The sequence below is a fragment of the Anser anser genome (assembly GCF_964211835.1).
Source record: "Anser anser genome assembly, chromosome: 3".
In the NCBI taxonomy this organism is placed as follows: domain Eukaryota; kingdom Metazoa; phylum Chordata; class Aves; order Anseriformes; family Anatidae; genus Anser; species Anser anser.
In genome coordinates, this window is record NC_139722.1 from 21493548 (window position 1) to 21498732 (window position 5185).

Sequence of the window (5185 nt, forward strand, 5' to 3'; positions counted from 1 at the left end):
TGAATACAGGAAAACGATTAACTTTCTAATTTAGCAACAACAAATTTTAACATCCTTCAGACATGTAAATCAGAATGATGTGATTGCTCTCCTGATCGATAAGTAATTCCTGTATCCTCCCAAAGCTGAAGAATTAACATAAGGGTAGAACTTAACAGCAACAATTAATTACTAGTACAATCATAGTATAGTACAAACATAAATATGTTATTTTAAACATATTGATATAAATGTGATGAAGATCACCCAGAACAGAATTCTGCAGTGTGCAGTCCTGTTGCCATTACTTAGGCAAAATTCTTTGCAACTTCAGTTTAATTTTCACAGGTGCATGACAAATGGGACTTTATATGTCACAGATGATAAGGGATGTGATTGGGCCACCTTCGGTCAAGTTAGCTATATGTTTAATCAAATTGGCTACAACTCTTCTTCACTTCATGTTCTCCAAATTCCAGTTCTTCACATAAACCTACTGTTAGTAATAAGGAGTGACTGCTAACTTGCCCCCTTATTTAAATTCTTCAGCTTTGGCAGGGTAAAACACATACAGACTATTAAAGACAGCATATCTGTCTGATTTACATACTGCCCTCACATGCAGCTTTGCATACTGGTTGTTTTCTATAAAGGATCCTTAGGAGTTTTCCTTCAGGTTGTCTTTTCTACCAGATGCCATCATTGCAAAAGCTGCTGGAACATCCAGAGGCTGCAGAGTGACAGATCCAAACAGCGGGTGATGAGCTCTGCAGGGTGCTTTAAGTGCTGTGCATGCCCAGAGCTTCCTTTGGGGGATACTAGTGACATTCACTACAGAAGATCTGAGATGCCTGTTACATTGCTCTGATGTAAAAGGTGCCATTTTGCCAAGAAATTAATTTCCCAGGATGTTTCACATGACTGTGGATACAGCCATCGGGTACTTTTTTTTATTATTATTATTATATTTTTTTTTCCCCCAAAGGCCCACAGGATGATCCAGATGTGAAGCGCCTTATTTTCAAAAAAGCAGATGATGACCCAGTCTGAGGTGAAAATACACATCCTGGGCAGCTTTTTTCTCAGGTCAAAACTGGGAAAAGCAAAAGCCTCTACAAAAAAAAAAACAGAAGCCAACTGAAAGGTGATAGCCCACGAGCCTATGGTGATTTACTGTGTGTGTGCAAGTCCTTTGCTTTTTATTGAGGAGCAGCGTGAGACATGCAGTGTTGGAAAACTGGTAAGTCAAGGTAGGAAGAAAAAAGCAGAAGAAAGCAAAGAAAAAAATTGAAAATCAAGGAACTGTGGTTCTTGTTCCTTTCTCAGAGTTCTAAAAACATTTATTTATCCTTTAGGTGCAAATAAGTTGATCACTGCTGTGTGTTCATTTAATTAGGGTGCTTGCAGGAGAAAGATATATAAGTGATTCTTGCCTCTAGATGGTGGGATAACCGTACACCTAGCTATGCAAAGTCAGTCTAAATAGCATGCCTGATGCTATCAGCAAGACTATTCACATTGTTTATTGGTATTTGCTAGCATAAATTTCCAACTTGAAAGGCTCATTGCTCACTTCCTGCTGTTTCTCTAGGCTAGTATGGGTGTTAATGAGTCAGTTTTATCTTAATAGGCTTTTTAAATGATTTAATTCTTTGCATATTGCTTGCGTTTCAAATAATGAATGAAATCTATGTCTCTCAGCCCTATGTGCTTCTGACGATGACAATGCTTAGTTTAATTATAATCCTCCCTTTTCTATCAAACTACTTGTGTAAAAAAGAATTTTGCTATGCATAAGACCTTTGTCTGTTTCCTAAAAATTGCTATACCTTTCCATAGATTTTATACTTAAGATATCTATAAAATCATAACCAAAGTTTCCAAAAAGCAAGTGAAGAAATGTATACTCAGAATTAATAGTTCTAAATCTTGCTGAGATCTGGATAAAGTGACTGCTAAAGAGTCCTGCAATGTGCAATAGAATAGTCTCAAGAGAAACCTATTTGTGCCTCCGAATAAAATGTTGGTTTTTCTTGTTTCTTCTTGCAAGGAAAAAGAAAAGGAAAATGAAAAGAAAAAGAAAAAAAAAAGAAGAAAGGAGAAAGGAGAAAGGAGAAAGGAGAAAGGAGAAAAAAAGAAGGAAACCTGATATTTGCCCAGATCTTTCATGACTGTTTCTGGTACTAGACTGGCTCTGAATTTAGCTATAAAGTTTACAACTGTACTGGCATATATGCAGTTGCTTTTTTCATGTATAAACAAGCCTGATTCATTTCCTTTGAAGTAAAGGTCAAAATCCTCCTTGACTCCACTGGGGTTTGGATGGCACTTAAAAAAAGCTGTCATACAAAGTGTTGTTCACACTAATACAGTAAGCAAAGAACAAATAACCAAACGCAGGAAGTTAACCCCACAAAACTTTATTGGAAAAACTCACAGTAACAATAAAAAGCTAGCACTTCAGATTCATTAGACAATGTGAACTTAGGGACCGTAATTAAATGGTGAGCAAGACTGTGAATAAGGACCTTAAATGTATATCGTGCTTCAATTTCACAAGTTACATTACTTTTCAAGGCTTTCTCCGTTTAGTACTTCCAAAGGAAATGCTTTACAACCATGGATCATTAGCATTACTAGTCATGAGGACTGCTAACAATGAGGTATAGAATTACTGATCATACACTAATCCCTGGTAGATTGCTGAGTAGCTAAATTACCCGTAAATACAGCAACCTATATAACAGTCAGCCTTCAGGTTTTACTTTTATTCACTAGAATTCATATCTTTCCCACAAAGGCTAAAATAATTCCATAACCCACCAATCTTATACCTTACCAGCTATGGGCTTTGTCAGCTTGCTCGCTGTTTCATCTCTGGGTCAGACTGAAAATCCATTGTTGTCACTCTCGTTCAGCAAAACAGCAAATCGATCTAACAGAAACAAGGGACAATTTGTTAATTATAACCACAGTTTATTTCTCATAAAAGCCTAATAGGAAGGCTTACATACGGACTAAGAAATAAATAAATAAACAAACAAACAAATAAGCTAATTGCCAGCTGCTAGGAGAAGGTGATGAATTTTAAATATGACAGTGACTCCCTCTGGCCAAAGCCAGGAGCAGCCTTGAGCTCAGGAATTAACAATGTTTTTGAAGAGAAAGCCATCATAACTCAGAACCTCCTGAGAAAAGAGAGAGTGAAAATGGGAGATTTCAGAGTCTTACAGGACACCTGAAAGGGATGAAAGCATAAACTGTATCCATCTATTTGTCACTGCTAATGGCAGCAATAACACATCCCAAAGAAAGTAGCTATTAAAAACCAATCTGATACACAAAGTCTGTGATGACTCAGTGCCCCAAAGCCACCAAAACATTGCTTCCTGTCCCAAAGTCACATGACTTTGTTCTTGTTTTAAATCTTAGAATGAGGTAATAAACATAGCCCAGGGCACTAACTACCTTTGTAGTAAAAAATGAGCATCAGGGCGGAGCGTGCATCCCACAGCAGCAGGCATACTCCCCAGCAGGATTTACGATGCTCCAGTGTTCGTCATCTGATTATCCCCAAAACCTAATTCTGCTCTCTACCTCTACAGAATTAGCTGTTTTCATTTCAGAAACTCACATTCTTCCTCTTATCCCTATCTCTTCCTAGACACCCCCCTCCTTTACCTTGTCAAAGTTGCAAGTACATGACACATGGAAACTGAAAAATATCACAAAGTCAAGAAGTTAAGCCATCCAACATGCAAAATTTCTCAGAGAAAATCTCCAGTAGGAACAGAAGATTATTCAGTTCTGAAAAATAGCATAGGTATAGAATCAAAGTAGTTGTAGTAAGAAATTTTTTACCTTGTTTTAGAAATTAATCTGTAGTCTGCTTATGTACATGGAAAGACAAATTGACTTCATGGGTTCTCAATATAATTTTTTCATTGTAAAAGACCTTTTTTTTCATTAATATGTGCATGCAATTCACTTCAGAAAGCAAATCTGAAATGGAAACTTTATTGAACTGGAACCACATTTCATTGACAACAGTGAGCTAAAATGTACTAACTGTGTGTATGTGCAACCAAGAAGACATTTAGTTTTATCTTGAATTACTGTAAACTAGGATTCTGCATCTCATGTGGATGAAATATTTAGATTAAAACATTTGTTGTCTTCCATTAGATTTTTTGATAAATCAGAGAGACTGAGTCTGTCCTAACATTACCACAAGTAAGATAACATAAGCTGACTACCACAATTATTATTTACGGGTACTTCACCTGTATAAGCAAAAGCAGAGTAAAGCTCATTAACTTTCTTTCTTTAAAATGATTTCTTTTTTTATTTCCTGAATGGTCCTGTTTTTCTGAATAATGTTACTGTTCTACCAGATACAGCTTCTGCTGTTGAGAGAAAGACATCTCACAGCATTAGTAATTTAAGATTTTTGTTTGTATCTTTGTCTTATTTTGGTTTTAATGCAATTCATTAAACAGTGGCTATTTCACAATTTGCTAGACAGAATAGAAGTGTAATATGGGCAGACAATTTAATTACGAATAGATATATACAAGAAGGTCTGCAGGGACTTTTGTTCTCTTTTCCAGAACACTTCTCCAAGGTAATTTTTTATCCTTAGCATATCCTTCCACATTCTTACAGATCCTCCCATACTCCTATTGTCTACCAGTTGACCATGCATACACTATTCCATACTTCAGCTTGCTAAGGAGAATATGTTAATTCCAGATTTTTCCATTGGAAGTTGAAGTTAAATTTATAAACTATAATTTTTTGTTTCTTTTTTTTTTTTCTTTTTAAATTAGACGTACCGTTTGTCCTTTTGAAATATTTCCCCAAATCTTCCATGTTTTCTGTGTAACTGCTGGTATGTTTGAGATTGCTTACTGTCTGCACAACCCTATTTATCAGGTCCAGCCAAGCTGGTGAGCATCTCTAAAAACTCTCTAGTATCTTTATATCTTTTTCTGTCTCTGTCTTCCTATGGAAGCCTACCCTTTGCGGCTAGCAGTTCTGCTAGCTATCGTCTTTAGTTGAGGATTTCTGTAAACACCAATGCATATCACGTAGAACTGTAGAGCAGAATTTTTCTTAGTCTTCCTGTTACCTTTAGTACCTCTCATTCAGTTCCCGGCAGTCAGATTCAACTACATCACATAGCCCCTTTTATATACTGATTAAG

The 5185-nt window shown here is 36.3% G+C and overlaps 1 long non-coding RNA gene across 1 annotated transcript; it reads left to right on the forward strand.

Moving 5' to 3' along the window:
• Window positions 1–565: 565 nt before the first annotated feature.
• Window positions 566–3071, forward strand: LOC310896559. Its single transcript, XR_014581605.1, has 3 exons — window positions 566–855; window positions 965–1219; window positions 2030–3071. It is a non-coding gene; the product is annotated as an uncharacterized lncRNA (long non-coding RNA).
• The last annotated feature ends 2114 nt before the right edge of the window (window positions 3072–5185 follow it).